General features: G+C 41.4%; 1 protein-coding gene and 1 long non-coding RNA gene across 3 annotated transcripts in view; one reads left to right on the top strand and one right to left on the bottom strand.

Moving 5' to 3' along the window:
- The window catches only part of MFHAS1 (multifunctional ROCO family signaling regulator 1), a 111,047-nt gene that overhangs the window by 23,527 nt on the left and 65,541 nt on the right, over nt 1-21,979 (top strand). The window lies entirely within an intron of this gene.
- On the bottom strand, nt 11,089-16,137 carry LOC138431023 (uncharacterized). Its single transcript, XR_011253501.1, has 2 exons — nt 15,911-16,137; nt 11,089-12,901 (listed from the first exon to the last, which is right to left on the bottom strand). It is a non-coding gene; the product is annotated as an uncharacterized lncRNA (long non-coding RNA).

The raw sequence follows: 21,979 nt of genomic DNA, 5'->3' as shown, positions 1-21,979 counted from the left end.
GGGCACCACTGTGATGCATTGTAAAATGAGTCTAGACCCAGTGTTCTGAGGATTCAGTGGAGAGACTCAGCCCAACAGAGCAGGTCATGGGGAAACTAGAATTCCGCTTACAGGTGGTAGGAAAGGTATGTTGTGAACAAAGAAAATCACAGATGGTCTTTTTTTCTTCTAGTGAAAGTGATAGTTGCTCAGTCATGTCCAACTCTGTGAGAGCCCATGGACCATAGCCTACCAGGCTCCTCTGTCCATGGAATTCTCCAGGCAAAAATATTGATGAGTGGGTTGCCATTTCCTTCTCCACGGGATCTTCCTGACCCAGGGATCAAACCCGAGTCTCTTGCATTGCAGGCAGATCCTTTACCATCTGAGCTGCAAAGAAGCCCCTCCTTTTTTTTTTTTTCTTCTCAAGGATCGTCAATTAAATCCTTGGGCTTTTAACCTGTTAGCTAAAATAATGCAGTAATCCATAATTTTTGAATTATCATTAGCCCATTCTCTTGTATTAGTACTTGGCTTTGCTTTTCAAATCCTGGGGTTGAAATAATAATTAGAAAGTAGAGACATTGATTACTTAAAAATTTTTTGTGTGCAATGCATATAAGGAACCTAATGTACCTCTTTTTATTTTGATGCTATTTTTGGAATATTTATTTTCTTTGCTATCTTAGAAACAGTTTAAAGGCATACTTCTGGTAGTGTGAGATTACATTTTTAATTTGGGCTGTAAGCCTGGGACAGTTTTTACGGTGAAGAATTTAGTGGGTCTACCTAGGCTATTAACCATTGTGATTTTAATAAAACCATATTCTTTGTTTAATTAGCCTTTGTTTAATTGCATTCTACGCTAGTGTGGACTTGAGCTCAATCCATCTGCTTTATTGTCTGGTTTCCTTCCATCTGAGTCCTGTTTTCTTTTCTCTATTATACTGATATGTCTTAGTAGTATAGGAAATATTGTGACTATATTTGTGTAGCTGAACTGTATGCTAAAAGTAGATTATACAAAGCCATTTTGCTTGCTCTCCTGTTTTTGCTGAGTAAATGATGGGATTATACTTTTTGAATTGTATCAGATATATATCTCCTCATTCTCTAAAGCCTCATTATGCAAATTAGCTGCACTCTCTTGATTCATGAATTCATAGTGTGGTTTTATTTGGGGATTCCTCAAGGTAATTGCTTATTTGGGTGGTTCAGAAGATCCGAGAGATCCAAGTTACATAATGAACATTTTCCATCACATTCAGACAGTTCTGTCCTCCTCAAAAAATAAATGAAGCATTCCCTGTGACACTAAGTCATAGAGAAAGAGTAGATCTACCTGTGGTCATTTAGGATCACTTTTCCTTTTTCCCAGCTCCAAGAGTGGTCTTTACTAGATAACCATAGAACCCTCTTCTAAATCCCCATTTAAATGCCTGCGTTTTATCTTCTAAAAAACAATGATCGGGTAGGAAAGTGCCAGGTTCCCCGAATCTCTATCTTCCTGCGTTGAAAAAGAGCATAAGAAAACCACTTCAGCAGGGAGTGAAGCTCTCCTCAAGTTGCCCAGCCAAGTCCTGGGAGACCCAGCATTGGAGCATCATCCTTACCTCCTCCTTTTGAGGCTGGCATGATTGGTACTTCCTGTGCAGAGGGAGAAAGGTCGGGGGAGGCATGGAGCATGCCAGCTCTGCCATGGGAGTGGTCCCTCCTTATCCTGACTTCCCCAGTAAACTAGGAGCACACAACTCTCCTATAATAACCAGGTTTCTGACCTTTATGTCCTTTTTAGACTGTGAAAATTTAGTTTTTCTAAGATTGTTCATTGTTCAGTGGCTGTTGTATCTGACTCTTTTCCACTCCATGAACTGCAGCACACCAAGTTTCTCTGTCCTTCACTATCTCATGGAGTTTGCTCAAACTCATGTCCATTGAGTTGGTAATGCCATCCAACCATCTCATCCTCTGTCGCCCCCTTCTCCTCAGGCCCTCAGTCTTTCCTAGCATCAGGGTCTTTTCCAATATGTTGGCTGTTCGGATCAGGTGGCCAAAGTATTGGAGCTTCAGCATCAATCCTTCTAATGAATATTCAGGGATGATTTCCTTTTGGATTGACTGGTTTGATCTCCTGTTGTCCAGCAGACACTCAAGAACCTTCTCCAGCACTACAATTTGAAAGCCTCAATTCTTTGGCGCTTAGCTTTCTTTATGGTCTAACTCTCACATCCATGCATACCTACTGGAAAAACCATAGCTTTGAGTATACAGACCTTTATTGGCAATGTGATGTCTTTGCTTTTTAATATGCTGTCTAGGTTTGTCATAGCTTTTCTTCCAAGTTTCTAAGGTACTGAATGTCAATTTGGAGAACAAAAAGTAGTTGACTAAGGGGCTGTATGGTGTAATGAAAGTGAAAGTCTTCTCACTCAATGGTGTCTGATTCTTTGCGACCCCATGGACTGTAGCCTGCTAGGCTCCTGTGTCCATGGGGATTCTCCAGGCAAGAATACTGGAGTGGGTTGCCATTTCCTTCTCCTGGGGATCTTCCTGACCCAGGTCTCTGGCATTGAAGCAGACCCCTTACAGTCTGAGCCACTCAGGGAAGTATGGTTTAATAGTGTGACTCAGTTTTTTAAATTGATACAGAGTTGGTTTACAATCTTGTGTTAGTTTCTGGTGTACAAAAAAGTGACTCAGTTACGTGTGTGTGTGTGTGTGTATATATATATATATATATATATATATATATATACACACATACATATGCACATTTTTTTTTCTATTGTTTTCTATTTTGCCTTATCCCAGACTCAAAAGTTGCAGTTAACTCACTTGGAACAGCCTAAGATTTGACACTTGAGTGATTTTAAATTGTCCTCAACAGACATTTTCTAAAATGAAGAAAAGGTGTCCAGAGAGTAATTGATATCAGGTGTCATTTGTTGCTTTTTGGCATGATTCTCCCCTGCAGGGCTTTCCTGGGCCATGGCCCTGGTTGGGCTAGCAGTCCTTCTGAGTTAAGGTAACTAGTAATCCGTGCCTTCACCAGCTTCTACCTGTTTGTCTCCCTGTATATTTGTAATCATTGTATCCAGGAGTTTTCCATTTTTCTATTTATTTTTGGTTGCACTAGGTCTTCCTTGCTGCATGCAGGCTTTTTCCAGTCGCGGTCAGCAGGGTCTGCTCCTTATTGTGGCACACAAACTTCTCACTGTGGCAGCTTCTCTTGTAACAGAGCACAGGTTCTAGGTGCACAGGCTTCAGCAGTTGCAGCACGCAGGCTCAGTAGCCGTGGCTCCCGAGCTCTAGAGCACAGGCTCGGTAGTTGTGACACACAGGCTTAGTTGCCCCTCGGCATGTGGAATCTTCCCAGACCATGTCCCCTGCATTGGCAGGTAGATTCTTACATATTTTACCACCAGGGAAGTCCCAGGAGGTTTCAGTTTCGCCTTTTGAGTTTAGTTTCTTCAAGAAGAGCTAAGAAACAGTTTCTAAACCTCTCATTTTTTTGAAACTTTTTTTTTAAACCTAGGTAGACTCTTTTGATTTGTTTGGAAACTGCTGCCTCTAAGTCCCTTCATTCGTGTCCGACTCTGCGCGACCCCATAGACAGCAGCCCACCAGGCTCTGCCGTCCCTGGGATTCTCCAAGCGAGAACACTGGAATTGGTAGCCATTTCCTTCTCTAGGGGATCTTAATTCATACATAGAGCGAAAAGAAATCTCAAGTATCTCTAAAATGAGAAAAATTCAGAGCTATGTTAATAACTTTAGGATATTTCATCTCAGTTCCTGTTTTTCTTCCCTCCTTCTCTCCTTCCCTTCTTCATTTTATTATTGCTTTTAACAGACCCTAGAGCCTATAGGTGAGTTTTATCTTGGGATGCAACTGGGAAAATTCATGATAAATTTCAAAAGTATTGGGTAGATAGTTGTACACATTACAGGAAGGGAATAGATAACTTTATGCTGATTATAGTTCTATAAGACAACATAAATATGTTTGAACATTTTAGGGGAAAGAAATGTAAAAAGAGTTTTCACTGAGTTATTTGAGGTCTTCTGCATTTGGACATGTCTGAAACACACCTAAGTCAACATAAAAATATTTAGGATATGAGTTTGGGCCAAGGAACGTTGAACATATTTTTACTCTGTAATATTTAATATGAAGATGTTATGTCACTACTGTGTGAGTCTGGGTGGGAGAGGGAGGAGACAGAATCAGGGCAGGGCCATATTCTTTCACAATCCCACTGCAGGCAGCATGAGCAGTGCCCCTGTTGTCATGCCCTGAGCAGCTCTCTTGGTCCTTGGCAACAGGCTTAGTTGGCTTGCAGGTGGAAATATCTGTTCATTCAATTATTCATTTGTGGTTATAGTTGGTTAGGGGTAACATCCAAACTCAAAATGAACCAGGTCACAGCACCCCAAGGAAATCATTCTCTGGGGCCACCCAAAGTGGTGGGAGTCATATGGTCAACACAGAAGTTAGCAACCTTTTGGTAATGTGGTCTGGAGAAATTTAAGGAGTAGAGACCAAGAGTCTAGGGGATCATGGCTGGTGGCACAAGAGCGTGAGTGGTAACAACCTAGGTGAGAGCCAGTTGTTGGTAAGGTCAAGTGAGTAGGAATTCTTTGTGCTGTATCTAAGCAGGAAGCAGATGAATGTCTTTGAAGCTTATGGTATGTGTGGAAAGGATGGGGAGCTGTGAGCAACAGCATCAGTTGGAGGGGACTTATGTTGTGTCCGTTGGGGCGAATTGTCCCCTGCAGAATCAATCAGTTATTAAATAATTTAAAAATAGGTATTTTAATTTGAAGGCTTCTAGGTGGCTCAGGGGGAACGAATCTGCCTGCAACACAGGAACCACTATAGATGTAGGTTTGATCCCATCCCTGGTTCAGGAAGATCCCCTGAAGTAGGAAGCAGCAACCTGTTCCAGGTGTTGTCTGGAAAATTCCATGGACAGAGAAGCCTGGTGGGCTACAGTCAATGGGGGTCTCAAAGAGTCAGACATGACTGAATGAGCATGCACACACACACACACATATTCTATGTTGACGGATTTATACTACCTGATTTCAAGACTTCCTTTGAAGCTACAATAATCAGGACAGTGTGGTATTAATATAAGGATAGATAAATCTGTCAGTAGAGCAGACTGGATGTATGTATATATGTTACATATATATATATATAAAATGGGTTAATTGATTTTTTACAAAGGTGCAAGAGTAATTCAATGAGGGAGGGATACTATTTTTCAGCAAGTAGTGTTGGAACAGTTAGATATCTGTATTTATAAAAATGAGCCTCAACCTGTACCTTGTACCATATGCTGAAAGCAACTTGAAATGAGTCGTAGATCTAAATGTAAGAGCTAAGACTATAAAATCTTACAAAGGAAGCACAGGAGAAACTCTGTAACCTTTGAATAGGCAAATATATTTTTTAAAGCATAGAAACTATATAAAAAATTTTGTCATACAGTATAGGACTTAAAATGAAAAACGTTTTGTCTTCAAAAGCTCTGTTAAGAAAATTAAGAGGCAATTTATAGTTCAAGAGAAAATATTTACCAAAGACATGAATTAATGTGGTATGTGTCTTGTGATCCTACCCTTTGTATATTATTAATACTTTGATAAGTAAAGCACGTTATGAGGATAGATCCAGATTTCCCACCTTGGGGTGATTGGTTGTATTCTGTTAGGTTGAACTATATGAAAATCGCTGATAATCCAGTAATTTTTGATCTGCAGAAGTGGCAGTTTCCTGTAGTTTAAGAAAAGAATTTGCTTTCTAACTTATTAGACTTTTGGCAGCTGTTATAGCTCAAGATTATGTGGCAGTGGTCAAGCATAAAGGGTTTTGTAAGCCAAAAAGCCTACATTTTTGTTCTAAGTTGCGCATTTTCTTTTCCCTCACTTTTTCAGCTCAGTAGATGTTTCTTGGGTCTCTACCACTTTCGGGGCATTCTACTTGGAATTACAGTGGATGGATATACAGATCAATTTGTTGCCCTTGCCTGGGAGAATTTAGGGGATGAAATTAAAAGACATGTACAGACTTTGCTATAAATCACGGTGGTGAAACACAACTCTTGGTCATGGTTGTCTCTGTTGTGGTAACTATAAGAAGGTAATTGGATTTTCTTATTGAAGAAGTAAGTGGTTGTGGATGTGTATATATAAATATGTGTGCATGTGAACCTGAAGAAAAAAATGAAAACAAGACCAGCAATTTGCATAAAATTAGAGTCTCCCAAGAATGAGCATCTCTTAACCTTCTTCAAGAAAAGTCCGTATAGTTTGCTGTTATTTAGTAGATGACCTCGCACTGACTCTTCCTTCAGTTATTAGGGGACAGTATTGAGCCATTGGTCATAAATGAGTGATCACTGCTTAAGGAGGTGGGCTTCTGGGTGTCTTTGTGGCCTTTTATTTGTTGTGCAGAAAATGTGGGAAAAGTGGCTGTCACTTTATCCTAGATTTCATTGTTTGCTGGGGTGGTGAGTGACAGGGGCCATCAAATGAAGAGTCCTGGGAAATTTCTAAAGACATATCCTAGAATTCAGTACAGCAGTGTGTCCAGGTTGGTCAGCTCAATGCCCTGTTTCCTTAAGTGTCTAAACGGGAGTCCCATCTGAGCAAAATGGAAAATGATAGAATGCATGTTTTATGTTTCCCAGCTCTGGTGAATTTCTTCCTTCTCTTTTCCTAAATAAGGGGTTGGGGAGGAACTGAGAAGGCACATGGCTGTTATTTTTATGTAGAGTAGAGCTATACTAGCAGAGATGAGATGCTTGACAGTTGACACATGTTGACTATAGTTGATAGTTGACACAGTTGACTGTTGTTTTTGGTCCTCTGTGCTATGTAAGTGGGATGGATTTCCATGTTTTGTTCTGTGCTCTCAGACAGAATGGAATCTGTCTGTGTGGAATCTCATGTCTGTGTGTGTGTTCCCTCTGACAGTAGCTTTTACTCTTGATCAAGGCTTTGCAGTTCTGAGAAGGAACAGACATACTCACATTAAGTAGTGCAGTAGTTTTTTTGGTGCCATTGTTGGACAGTGAAAGAGAGTACGTTTTGGAGCCAGCCAAACGTGGGTCAACCTGAGATCCTCCACTTAAGGTATATAATCCTGAGCATGTTATCTCATTTTGAGTTGCCACTTTTCTTATTTGAAAAAAATGGAATTAATACTGAAATCACCCAAGATTGTTGAAAAATAGACACTAAGTGCCAATATTCTTTTAAAAATTACCATATAGTAAAATTGACTTTTTTCAGTGTACAGTTCTATGAACTTCAACTCATGTATGGACTGATGTAGTCACCACCACAATCGGGGAACAGAAAAATCCTATTCCTCCCAAAACACCCTCCTGCTGACCCTTTATACTCCTACTCTTTCTTCCTCCTTCACAAAGACTTGTTCTTGAAAAAGGTTGTGGGGTACAAATTATGCTCAATTTATTAAATTAGGAAAATCTTTAGCTTATGATTAAAAACATGCATATATCAGGAATCACTTTTCTCCTTGTGTCCATGGCGGGGAGGGCAACATGCGATTTTTTTTTTTTTCCTTCTCCCTTCACCCCTTTCTTAGGAAACACTTAGATAGTGCTGCACATCAGAAAAGCTAAACTCCAGGAGAGTAATTCCCAAACCATGCCCTCTGCTTTGAGAATCTTTCTAATGAAATCATACACTGACATGAAGTTTAACAGAATTGTGGTTTGTACCACATTTAATATCAACTCCAACCACAGTTGTAAAGTATGCACTTTGTCTTTAAAATCCATCCATCTTTTGAGACAATCTGAGTTCTTTGAAAAATGATATCCACCCTAAGTTACTTGTATTCTAATTTAAAAGACAAAACTAAGACAAGTCTCCTGTCTCTTATGAGTTGAATTGTATCCCCACCATAAAAGATATTTTGGAGTCTTAACTCCAGTACCTCAGAATGTGGCCTTACCCAGAGATAGAGTCATAGAAATAAGTGAAAAATGAGATCATTAGGGTGGGCCCTAGTTCAGTATGACTCGATGTCTTTATAAAAAGGGGAAATACAGACTCAGAGACATGCACACAGGAGACAGTACCATATGAAGAGAAAGGCAGAGACTGGGTGCTCTATCTATAAGCTAAGAAATGCCAAAGAGCCGAAGCTTGCCAGCACAGTGCAGAACCCAGGGGAGAGGCATCGAACAGCTTCCCTATCACAACTCTCAGCAGAAACCACGCTGCCAACACCTTGCTCTTGAACTTCTATTGAGAAAATACTTTTCTGTTGTTTAACCCACCAGTTTATGGTATTTTTATGGCAGCCCTAGGCCTTTAATACACTGTCCTTAATAAAAGTGATATTTTTAAATGGCAGTTTCTCTGTGTAGGAAGAAAGGACACCGGTGTTTGGTAAATTTGGAATCTTGGTGCTGACGACTGCTCAGTATGTGACATGGATGTTTCCTGGTGCTCACACGTCCATGTGTAAAACTCATTAATTTCTTGACTCTTTTTAAAAAGTGGTTTTTATAGTTACTGTCACCTTCGGCTCTCAGCCTTCTTTCCCTGAACCCCATCTCACTCCCTTTCTCTTCCCGATTCTTTTTCCTGTCCCGTGAACGCCTGTTCTTCTCCCTTGCATCCCCTAAGCCTGCTTCTTCTTCTCTTTTGCTCTCCTTAGATGCCTTTTCACTCATGGCTGCACACAGAAGATATGAATCAAATGATATTGTACTTCATCGAGTCCTCTCCCTTGACAGGAGGAAACTAATGGTTAATGGGTGGTTAGGGGTGGCTGCTTCTTAATCGATTATGTTTTTGTTCAAGAAAACTCCTGTCAGATACCAGCTTGACCTCTAGATGTGTGTGCTAAGTCGCTTCAGTGGTGTCTGACTCTGTGCAACCCTATATGACCAACCTAGACAGCATATTGAAAAGCAGAGACATTACTTTGTCAACAAAGGTACATCTAGTCAAGGCTATGGTTTTTCTAGTGGTCATGTATGGATGTGAGAGTTGGACTGTGAAGAAAGCTGAGCACCAAAGAATTAATGCTTTTGAACTGTGGTGTTGGAGAAGACTCTTGAGAGTCCCTTGGACTGCAAGGAGATCCAACCAGTCCATTCTGAAGGAGATCAGTTCTGGGTGTTCTTTGGAAGGACTGATGCTAAAGCTGAAACTCCAGTACTTTGGCCACCTCATGCAAAGAGTTGACTCATTGGAAACGACTCTGATACTGGGAGGGATTGGGGGCAGGAGGAGAAGGGGACAACAGAGGATGAGATGGCTGGATGGCATCACTGACTTGATGGATGTGAGTCTGAGTGAACTCCGGGAGTTGTTGATGGACAGGGAAGCCTGGCATGCTGTGGTTCATGGGGTCGCAAAGAGTCGGACACAACTGAGTGACTGGACTGAACTGAACTGATGGACCGCAGCCTGCCAGGCTCCTCTGTCCATGGGATTCTCTAGGCAAGAATACTAGAGTGTGTTGCCGTGCCCTCCTCCAGGGATCTTCCCGACCCAGGGATCAAACCCAGCCCCTGAACTCTAGACAAGACTGCTTTACCTCTTAAAAAAATGTGATATTTGAAGATCCAAATCCATAGGGCATATTTAACATAATCTACTTAAAAATTCTCTGACCTCACTGAGACCTCGAGTCCTTTCCAATTTTATATTGTTTTCCAACCCCACTCACATCCTTCCTCACCTCCTCACCCAATTTAAACTGCATGGTCCATTACTGACTATTCATCTCAGGTCTCTTTGCCGGGTTTCCATGCTGCACAGTCAGTTTGGTGTTCATGTATTTGAGTGCAGCTGCAGAAAAAATCGCCACATGGAGTGGTTTTCCTTAAAAGTATGATACTCCATCGCTCAAGTGTCCCCTGAGAACTGAGATAGTCTTTCCACATCACCCTAGTCAGCTCCCTTTCTCCCTCTCTGGGGTGAGTTTCTTATCATCATCTCTTCTGTAATGTCCAGCAGCCTTCCGTGTCCCCCTGTCAGCTAATGTCTTTATTTTTACTAAGGAAAAAGCAAGCATAGGAAGAGAACTTTCTCATCTTCCCACCGCTACATTTAGCAGCTGACTGGCATACACATCCACATGCTTAGTCCACCTTGCCTGTTGCAGTAGATGAACTATCTCTGCTCTGGCCACTTACTCACAGGTCATCTACTCTCATCCGCTCGGAAGCCCTTCATCCTGCAGTGAGTGACTCCCCTCTCTCCTGCTTTACCAGTTTCCCCTCTACTTAATCAGTCCTGTCAGCCAGTCATTAGACTGTAGCATCTCCTTTCTTAAAACAAACAAGATGTGTTTTCACTCTGGTTGCTGTCTCACCCCTGTTTATAGTAAAGTTTCTTGAAAATGTTATTCACCCTCCATAGTTATCTCCTTGCTTCCTGTTCTTTCTTTGAATCTCTTTCAGTCTGACTTTGTCCCCACCATTGACCCAGCGCTGCTCTTGCCTTGGTCTCCAGTGATTTGCACATGGTCAGTGGACAGTTTTCAGTCCCCCTCCCACTTGACCCCCATCCTTCTGGAGACACTGCCTTCCCCCAGGCTTTCTGCTGCTTCGCTGCTTTCAGGACATTATTTGCCCAGGTGTCTTCTTCCCTCGCTGGGGGCTCCACTCAGTCCCCTTTGCTTGGTGTCCTTCCTTATCCCAGAGTGAAGGTCACAGGCCACCAAGGATCCCTCCCTCCTGACTTCTGCTCTCTCTTCTCTAGGAGGGATTGGCAGACTTTTTCTGGAAAGGGCCAAATAACAAATCTTTTAAGTTTTGTGGACCATATACTCAGTTATTCAACTTTGATGTGGCACAAAGACAGCCCTAGATAAATGAGTGACATACAGTGTATTCCAGTAAAAACTGTTTCTGGACTCTACTTTAACTTCATCAAAAAAAATTATTATTATTATTTTTTTACCATTTCAGAAATGTAAAAACCACTCTTTACTCACAGGTTATACAAAATCGGCTGTAGTTTGCTGATACCTATTCTCCATCACTAAGTGATGTCATCCAACGTTGGTCTAACTACAGCACACATATGTGGATGAATGAAAAGTGTATACTTTCTTTTTTATACGTTTTTCTTTATTTCTGGCTGTGCTGGGTCTTTGTTGCTGATCACAGGCTTTCTCTAGTTGTGACAAGTAGAGGCTACTCTCTGCTCTGCGAGGGCTTCTCATTGTAGTGGCTTCTCCTGTTGCACAGCACAGGCTCCAGGGTGCATGGGCTTGAGTAGTTGCAGCTCCCAGGCTCTAGAGCATGCGGGCACATGCGGGTTTAGCTGCCCAGCGGCATGTGGAATCTTCCCAGACCAAGGATCCAACCTGTGTCCCCTGCATTGGCAGGTGGATTCTTAACCACTGGACCACAGAGAAGTCCAAAATATATACTTCCAGCTCTAACCATCCTTTGAATTTCAGACTAACATATTTAGCTCCCTGTGTTATATCTCCACTTGAATGTTCAATAGGCATCTCCTGTCTAAAACAGAGCTCATGATTTTTTTTCTCCCCTCTCTAAGCTATTTCTGTGAGTTCAACCTCAGTCAGAGTACAAGGGAAATGCAGCCATCCCAGATCGTCATGGAAAGGAAGGGTCGGGACTCTGGAGTCAGATGTGTGTTCCAATCCCAACATTTTGCTCCTTGCTAACTATGTGACCTTGAGAAAGTCACCTGCCTACTCCCTCTCTTTAAATATGAAAAACACCTACTTGTCCCTGGTGGCTCAGATGGTAAAGAATCTCCCTGCATTGTGGGGGAGACCTAGGTTCAATGCCTGGATCAGGAAGATCCTTTGGAGATGGGAATGGCCACCCATTCCAGTATTCTTGACAGGAGAATTCCATGGACAGAGGAGCCAGGCAGGCTACAGTTCGTGGGGTCACAAAGAGTTAGATAGGACTGAGTGACTGATACTTTCACTTTCACAAAGGCAAGTGAGGATGGTGAATACTGTGTCTGACATATACTAGGCTCAGCAAATCATTAATAGAGACCACAGTGAGAAGCCACCTATATGCAGATATCAGATGAAGGAGAACATTTTATAGTCTATTTACATAACACAATAGAGACAGCTTGCCAAATCAGGGTGTAAATTAGAGAATACATAAGGACATTAAGCTAAGTAACAATTGACCAGGTCCAACTTCCACAGGTAGGGTGACCCTGAAAACTCTACATCTCTTAAATTTCTGGCCTGTGAGCTCTGTTGGAGGAAGCTGTGAGTTCAATTGTCCCAAAGTCTTAAGTCCGGCTACTTCAGAATGTAACCTTATTTGGAGACAGTCTTGACAGAGGTGATCAAGTTAGGATGAATTCCTTAGATGGGCCTATTTCAGTCTCTCTGGCATCCTCATTTTGAAAAGGAGAAATTTGGACACAGACAAGCAAACGGGAGGAACACAGACGTCTTCAAACCAAAGAGACGGGCCTGATTCAGATTCTCCTTTGAAGCCATCAGAAGGAAGCAACCCCGCTGACACCTTGATTGTGGACTTCTAGCTTCCAGAATTGGGACAATACATTTCTGTGGCGTAAGCCCCTCAGCTGGCGGTCCTTTGTTATGGCAGATGTTGTGGGGCACCGGTACAGGAAGGGTCAGGAGCGCATCTGCAGCTTGGCTTCACTTACAGTCTCTATTAACACCCTCCGTTGCCTTTTGGTGCCTCTGAGTAGTGTGCTCTGCCCCTTACCCTTGCTGACAAGGGAGGGACAGGTCATGAGTTCAGAGCTACAGTGACTCTCTGGGCTAAGTGCTGAGATCCCCGGATTCGCTCATCCCTAAATGCCCAGCCAATACAAACCCCAGGAGTCTGAATTAAAGCCCTGGTTCCTAAAGTATGTTGTATAGATTATCAGTCCAAGGAAATCCTCTGAAAAAAAAAAAAGGGTTTTCTGGTAAAATTAATTTCAGAAAAACAGTATATTATAGAGCTGTTTTTGAAAAACACCACGTATCTTAGCATATGAGGAAGCCTCTGAGAATTTCTAGAGTTAAGAAATGTGGTGTGCCTACTTTAAGCACATATTCTTCCAATTTATGTGACCACAGAACCTGTGTGCATGTGTGTATAAAACACTTGTGTACATCCCCCAAAGTTGATGTTATATAGAATATACTTTGAGAAAGTATGCTGGCAGAAAAATCTTGCTTACATGCATCATATGGCTTTTTTGACTCAAGATATTTTATCAGTTATGGATATTTTCACTTTCATTATACCTGTTGGGTCAGATCCATGAACATATCTTTGGTTTCTTTTTCTTTCCTACAATTTTATTGAAGTGAAATTGACGTACAATAAATCACACGTATTTCAAGTATACAATTTAAGTTTCTACCTATGTGTTTTTCCATGAGACTAACACCACAATCAAGATAGTGAATGTATCCACCCTGAAAGACATGAGCATTTTTCATGTAACTGTAATCATAGTATCATATAACATGTTAAGTAGCGCTGACCCTGTAGTTTTAGTTTAACACAGCCTGTAGTTTTAGGTCCTAGTAAGATAAATAACTCAATATTAAACCCTTCTTAGCCTCCAAAACTGGATGGGCCATTTTAATAGAATTTTCTTATGTAACAAAGCATTAAAAAAAAAAAAGATGTGAAAAAGAGTACTTTGATATATTTAGATGACATGGGGACCATCTGAGCCTGTTTCCTGCACTATATGCAAAGCTAAATCTGTTTCACAGAGCTATTGTGAGGACTAAAGAAGATACTAAACAGTGTAAAAGTGCCTAATTATGCCCGGCACAGTGTAGGCACTTACTAAACCATTTCCTTCCTTCCCTTCCTGGTTTTTTAACCACTCCCATCGCTTCCTGGGGATTGAGTGCAGATACTAGATAGATGATGATTGCTGTAGCTTGGGTCAAGGGTTGTCAGGTTCAAAGGTTGGGAAATGACCCAGATCGTTGTACTGGAGCATTTTGTTCAACAGAGTTCATGTATTGGAATTGTCTTGGTTTTTCTCAATCCAATTAGAAAATGTTTTACCACAAGTTGGTGTTGGTGGGTTATGGATAGCAATGTGTATACGTCAGCCAGTGGGGCAGATCAGCAGGTGGACCTTTCCTGACTGGGGAGGAAAACTTGCCTTAGGTTTTACGCGTTTTTATAAGTCACCGATAGTTAAAAGTCACATTCATCTCTTGAGTTCTCAAAACAGAAGATTGACTAATGTTGAACTCATTTTTAATTAAAATTATTCTTGGAATTAATTTCATCATTTTAATTCATCTCACTTGACAGTTATCTGTACTTGCTTTTGTTTTGAATTTTATATACATACTGTCTATATTTACATATATACACTAGTTATGTGTGTATATATAAATATGTATTATGTGTTTTTAATTATACATTACTTATGTGTATTACTAAATGTGGTTGAGGTAACTAGACCATTTGTGGCTTGAATAAGAGGAAGAAGAAAGTATTTAAGCCCAGAAACGTCACGTGTTTACTCTAAGGCAGAAAAAGTTGGCCTATGTTGGTTTGGACAGTATCTCATTATGGAGTCAGAGACCTGAAAGGGATATTAAATTAAAAGCAAGCCTATCCTGGGTTGGTTAACCAATAAAAGTTGGGTTGACTGTTTACCAGTTACAACAGTGGGGGCACATCTGGAATTTATTTATTGATCTTTCATGAACTTTCTGTTTCAGCTTCCATTGCTTTGAATTGATACAGTGGCTGTTTTTTTCCTCTTTGTTTAATGGGCTGTATTTGTTTTTTACTTTTTCGGGAATTTTCTTTTTTTCCCCCAAGAATTTGGCAGTGCTTTCTAAAGTGTTTCCTTCTGCACTGCCTCCAAAACAAAATTATAAGCAAGTTGGCTTCTTTTGATGTAGTATAAAATAGTGTTTTTCTCTTCTGACTTATCTGTTAAGTCACAGCAGTTGTGTCCGACTCTGTGTGACCCCATAGACGCCAGCCCACCAGGCTCCTCTGTCCCTGGGATTCTCCAGGCAAGAATACTGGAGTGGGTTGCCATTTCCTTCTCCAGTGCATGCAAGTGAAAAGTGAAAGTGAAGTCGCTCAGTCGTGTCCAACTCTTGGCGACTCCATAGACTGTAGCCTACCAGGCTCCTCCGTCCATGGGATTTCCCAGGCACGAGTATTGGAGCGGGTTCTTCTGACTTATAAATGTGTCTGATTTGGAGTAAGTTTTAATGTCAGACCTTGAACGATGAGAACTTGAGGTCTGCTCATTTCTTTTTAGCACCTAAAGGATTGTGTTGGCTATTAGGAGAGTGTATGAACAGAACTGTGTGGCTACAAGCTTCCCTGAGAACAGTAATAAACAAACGAATGCCTGTGATAGGGAACCTGCTCAGAGGGTTGAAGCTTCATGGATACTATCCAGTGACTCATCAACATTAGAGGGTTTGCGGTAAATGCCATGACTGTTCAGTGCTGGAGATGCAAAGATGAATAGGCTTGGAATAAGAGGCCTATTTTTTAAATATTAATATTTTTAATATTGAACTGTGAGACTTGTGGGCTTCACTGGTGGCTCAGAGGTAAAAAAAATCCATCTACCAGTTGAGAAAACTCGGGTTTGATTCCTGGGTTGGGAAAATCCCCTGAAGATGGAAATGGCAACCCAGTCCAGTATTCTTGCCTGGAGAATCCTATGGACAGAGGATTCTGGTGGGCTCCAGTCCATGGGGTCACAAAGAGTTGGACACGAATTAGCAACTAAATGAGACCTTGTAAGTAAAATGCTACAAAGCTAATTACCCAATTTTAAGTCTTTGAATTATTGCCTTTGGTGTGATATATGTCCTTGATTTCCCACCAGTGAACCCCACAGGCAATTCCAGCAGGACACATCACCCATTTCTTAGCTTCTTTCTCCTTACCCACCTTTTGCTTTCTCTCCAGTCATCTTGGAATCTGGGGGAAATGAAGTAGTTCTTCACGAGAAGCTGCAGGAGACTTCTAGGCCAGAGCCGGTTCTGTGCCCGGTGGCGCTGATCACACCTCCTGGGTGCCTCTGAGAATGACGTGAGCTGAGCAGGTCTCTCTGGACTGTCCTTGCCTGACCCCGCCTGACCAGTCAACTCTGTGCCTTGCCCAGCTCCCTTGGCTGCTGGCACTAAGAGAACTTGAGACAGAAAAGGAGAGCTGGTTTTCCAAATATGGGCCCCAAATCCTTTCAGAGCTGTTCTCATGAGTAGTATGTGGGGAATCCCTGCTCTCAGCAGAAAAGGGGAAGACTGTTTTCTGCGCCATATTCTGTACAGACACATTCCCAGACTGCGGGAGCCCCCAGGCTCAGAATGAAACATATTTGGAGATAGAAATGACTCAGTATATTCTCTGGTCTTTTCAAATCTGTTCCATGGCCAGTATCCTCTAACTCTCTCCAGATTAGCTCGACAGTAACTTGCTTCAGATGTAACTAACAGCAGAAAGAGGGATGAATGATCTTCATGATTGTTCATGTTTTGGGGTTTCCACTTGGAGATGGTGTGGATTTGGGACCTTTGGTTTCCTCGTCCAGATGACCCTAATGAGCAGCTGCGGGCAAGCCACACTGTTCTCCCTACTTTCATGTGTTCCCGTGAGGTTAGCAGCAGAGCTCTGGGTCAGGGAGCGAAGTTCTTCACTCCTGCAAGTTTTGGAAGCTTCAGCTTAGCTTGGAGTTTACTTGTTCCTGTGGATGTTATTCCTGAAAGAGGAGTGGTGGGTGATGGCCAGTCAGGGAACAATGTGTAGAACACTTAGCAAGTTCAAGTATCAGGATTAGAAATCTGCAAGATATACAGAATTCTAGAGTTTTCAAAATTCCATAATATTCACTTTCATTGTGAAGAACAGGGTATTTGTGTGCTGAATTAGGATTTAATGGCTCCTTTGCTGTGTTACTGAAAGCGCTTGGTGTGTGTGTGTGTACGCTGAGTCACTTCAGTCATGTCTCCTCTTTGCAACCCTATGGACTGAAGCCAGTCAGGCTCCTCTGTCCTTGGAATTTTCCGGGCAAGAATACTGGAGTGGGTTGCCATGCTCTCCCTCAGGGGATTTGCCCGTCCCAAGGATCGAACCTGCATTAGCAGGCGGGTTCTTTACCACTAGCGCCACTTGGGAAGCCCCAAAGCACTTGGTAAGTGCCCCTAATCCTCTACAGTAACCTGTATTGCTTTGGCTCTCATCAGACTTTGAGCTTTTTGGGGTCAGATGCCATGTCTCATTCATCTTTGTTTTTCCAAGCCCTAGTGCAATGTCATGGAGAAGGCAATGGCACCCCACTCCAGTATTCTTGCCTGGAAAATCCTATGGACGGAGGAGCCTGGTGGGCTGCAGTCCATGGGGTCGCTAAGAATCGGATATGACTGAGCGACTTCACTTTCACTTTTCACTTTCCTGCATTAGAGAAGGAAATGGCAACCCACTCCAGTGTTCTTGCCTGGAGAATCCCAGGGACAGGGGAGCCTGGTGGGCTGCCGTCTATGGGGTCGCAGAGTCAGACATGACCGAAGCGACTTAGCAGCAGCAGCAGCAGCACTGCAATGTCAGGATCACCAGATAAAATGTAGGATGTTCAGGGAAATTTGAATTTCAGATAAATAACAACCAAATTTTATTCTAAGTAGGTTAAATTTAAATAGTTAAATTTGAATAGTTATAGTTGCATTTGAATTTTAGATATGCAACAAATAATTTTTAGTATAAATATGCCCCTATGGAATATTCAGACTTAATTGGCCATCCTGTATTTTTATTTGCTAAATCAAACAATCCTATGTAATGTCCTTTACTTAGAACTATTTTTTAAACCCAAATAAGTATAATTCTATAATGTGACCACAACTAAGGCAATTAAGGCTTATAGTATGGGAATTGCAAATAGGAATAATCACCCTCCTTCACAAATAGCATTTGCGAAGATGAACCATTTCTTCTGCAAACCTGCATAGCCCTGATAACAGAAATAGGCAGTTAGGACCTGAATTAATGGATTTGCTAGTGCTTCTGGCCTTCTCTGAGCCAGGCCCTCCCAGCCTAAGGTTGTTGTGGTAATAACAAGCAGACATTTGGGGACATTGTGCACATTAATTAATAAAATATTTTTCTGGTTTATGGAACTGTGGTTAAGAGGTACTGGCCTCCTTCTCCCCTTCTGCCGTTTCTCTTCTTCTGGGTAAAGCTCACCCTTTCCTTCTTACAAGATGGGGGAGGGTCAGGCGGGACAGGAGCTTGTCATCTGTTGAGCTGGAGGGAGATAACTTCATGGAGTTGCTTCATGAGTGTGTATGTGTGGATCGGTGTGTATCCAGGATGTAACTAAATAAGCATGTGTTGTTGTGTGTGCGTGCTCAGTCATGTCTGACTCTTTGGGACCCCGTGGACTGTAGCCTGCCAGGATCCTCTGTCCATGAGATTTTCCAGGCAAGAATACTGGAGTAGATTGCCATTTCCTTCTGTAGGGGATCTTCCTAACACAGGGATCAAACCCTATTTTATGTCTCCTGCAGGCAGGTTCTTTACCAGTGAGCCTCCTGGGAAAAACATTAGCACGAGTGGATGGTAAACCCCCATTATTATTATTATTATTTTTTGCTGATTTCTTTTTTTTTAAGTTTTCATTTTTTTAAATTTATTTTTTTACACCAAAACATTTTGTATTGGGATATAGCCAATTAACAATATGATAGTTTCAGGTGAACAGTAAAGGGATTCAGTCATGCATATACATGTATCCATTCTTCCCCAAACCCTCCTCCCATTCAGGTTGACATATAACATTGAACAGAGTTCCATGTGCTATATAACAGGTTTTTGTTGGTTATCCCTTTTAAATATAGCAGTGTGTACATGACCTTCCCAAAGTCCTTAACTATTCATTCCCCACTGGGCAATCATGAGTTCATAATCTGATCCTGTGAGTCTCTGTCTTATATAAATAAGTTCATTTGTATCATTTCTTTTTAGATTCCACATATAAAGGATGTCATATGATATTTCTCCTTCTCTGTCTGACTCAGTATGACACTCTCTAGGTCCATCCATGTTGCTGAAAATGGCGTTATTTCATTCTTTTTAATGGCTGAGTAATATTCCATTGTATGTACGTACCACATCTTTTTAATCTATTTCTCTGTCAACAGACGTTTAGGCTGTTTCTGTGTCTTGGCCATTGTAAACAGTGCTGCAATGAACATTGGGGTGCATGTATCTTTTGGGGCCATGTTCTTCTCTAGATACATGCCCAGGAGTGGGATTCCAGAGTCACATGGTACCTCTAGTTTTGGTTTTTTAAGGAACCTCCACACTGTTCTCTGTAGTGGTAGTGGTTGTACCAATTTACATTCCCACCAACAGTTCAAGAGGATTCCCTTCTCTCCACACCCTCTCCAGCATTTGTTGTTTGTGGATTTTTTGATGATATCCATTCTGACTGGTATGAGGTGATATCTTATTGTAGTTTTGATTTGCATTTCTCTAATAACTAGTGATTTTGAACATCTTTTCATGTGCCTATTGGCCATCTGTATGTCCTGAATGGAGAAATGTCCATTCAGGTCCTCTGCCCATTTTTTTAGTGGGTTGTTTGTTTTGATGCTATTAAGTGTCATAAGCTGTTTTTTAAATTCTGGAAACTAATTCCTTATCAGTCACGTCATTTTCAAATATTTTCTCCCAATCTGTGGGTTGTCTTTGCTGTGCAAAAACTTTTGAGTTTACATACATCCCATTTGTTTAGTTTTGCTTTTATTTCCATTATTCTGGGACATGGATTAAAAAAGAGTTTGGTGTGATTTATGTCAGGAAGTGTTCTGCCTGTTTTCCTCTAAGATTTTTATAGTGTCCGGTCTAACATTTAGGTCTTTAATCCATTTTGAGCTTATTTTTGTGTATGGAGTTAAGGAATGATCTAATTTCATTCTTTTACATCTGGCTGTCCACTTTTCCCAGCACCATTTGTTGAAGAGACTATCTTTCCAACATTGTGTAGTCTTGCTTCCTTTGTCATAGATTGACTATAGGTGCATGGGCTTATTTCAGGTTTTTTTAAATCCTTTTCCATTGATCTACATTTTTATTTTTGTGCCAGTACCATACTGTTTTGATGACTGTAGCTTTGTAGTATAGTCTGAAATCAGGGAGCCTGATTCCTCCAGCTCCACTTTTCTTCTTCAAGATTGCTTTGTCTATTCAGGGTCTTATGTGTTTCCATACAAATTTTGAGATTTTTTTTTTTGGTTGTTGTTGTTCTAGTTCTGTGAAAAATGCCATTGGTAATTTGACAGGGATTGAGCTGAATCTTTAGATTGCCTTGGGTAGTGTAGTCATTTTGACAATATAGATTCTTTCAATGCACAAACATGGTATATCTTTCCTTCTCTTTATGTCTTTTTTGATTCCTTTTATCAGCATCTTATAGTCTTTGGAGTACAGGTCTTTGGTCTCCTGAGGTAGGTTTATTTCTAGGTATTTTGTTCTTTTTGATGTAATGGTAAATGGAATTGCTTCTTGAATTTCTGTTTCTGATCTTTTGTTGTTAGTGTATAGAAAGAAATGCAGCAGACTTATGTGTATTAATTTTATAACCTTCAACTTTACCAAATTCATTGATGAGTTCTAGTAGTTTTCCGGAAGCATCTAGGATCTTCTATGTATAGTATCATGTCATCTGCAAACAGTGACAGTTTAACTTCTTTCTTTTCCGGTTAGGATTCCCTTCATTTTGTTCTCTGATTGCTGTAGCTAGGACTTCCAAAACTATATTGAATAAAAATGGTGAGAGTGGACATTCTTCTCTTGTTCCTGATCTTAGAGGGAATGCTTTCAGCTTTTTGCCATTGAGTATGATGTGAGAGATGGGAATACCAGACCACCTAACCTGCCTCTTGAGAAATCTGTATGCAGGTCAGGAAGCAACAGTTAGAACTGGACATGGAACAACAGACTGGTTCCAAATAGGAAAAGGAGTACATCAAGGCTGTATATTGTCACCCTGCTTATTTAACTTATATGCAGAGTACATCATGAGAAATGCTGGACTGGAAGAAACACAAGCTGGAATCAAGATTGCCAGGAGAAATATCAATAACCTCAGATATGCAGATGACACCACCCTTATGGCAGAAAGTGGAGAGGAGCTAAAAAACCTCTTGATGAAAGAGAAAGTGGAGAGTGAAAAAGTTGGCTTAAAGCTCAACATTCAGAAAACAAAGATCATGGCATCTGGTCCCATCACTTCATGGGAAATAGATGGGGAAACAGTGGAAACAGTGTCAGACTTTATTTTTTTGGGCTCCAAAATCACTGCAGATGGTGACTGCAGCCATGAAAGTAAAGGACGCTTACTCCTTGGAAGAAAAGTTATGACCAACCTGGATAGCATATTCAAAAGCAGAGACATTACTTTGCCAACTAAGGTCCATCTAGTCAAGGCTATGGTTTTTCCTGTGGTCATGTATGGGTGTGTGACTTGGACTGTGAAGAAGGCTGAGCGCCGAAAAATTGATGCTTTTGAACTGTGGTGTTGGAGAAGACTCTTGAGAGTCCCTTGGACTGCAAGGAGATCCAACCAGTCCATTCTGAAGGAGATCAGCCCTGGGATTTCTTTGGAAGGAATGATGCTAAAGCTGAAGCTCCAGTACTTTGGCCACCTCATGTGAAGAGTTGACTCATTGGAAAAGACTCTGATGCTGGGAGGGATTGGGGGCAGGAGGAGAAGGGGACAACAGAGGATGAGATGGCTGGATGGCATCACTGACTCGATGGATGGTGAGTCTGAGTGAACTCCGGGAGATGCTGATGGACAGGGAGGCCTGGCATGCTGCGATTCATGGGGTCGCAAAGAGTCGGACACGACTGAGCGACTAAACTGAACTGGATGATGCTAGCTGTAGGTTTGTCATATAAGGCCTTTATTATGTTGAGGTAAGTACTGTCTATGCCCACTTTCTGGAGGGATTTTATCAT

Source organism: Ovis canadensis, chromosome 26 (assembly GCF_042477335.2).
Source record: "Ovis canadensis isolate MfBH-ARS-UI-01 breed Bighorn chromosome 26, ARS-UI_OviCan_v2, whole genome shotgun sequence".
Taxonomy (NCBI): domain Eukaryota; kingdom Metazoa; phylum Chordata; class Mammalia; order Artiodactyla; family Bovidae; genus Ovis; species Ovis canadensis.
Note: the sequence above shows the minus strand (reverse complement) of the source record. Positions and strands in the feature narration are given on the sequence as shown.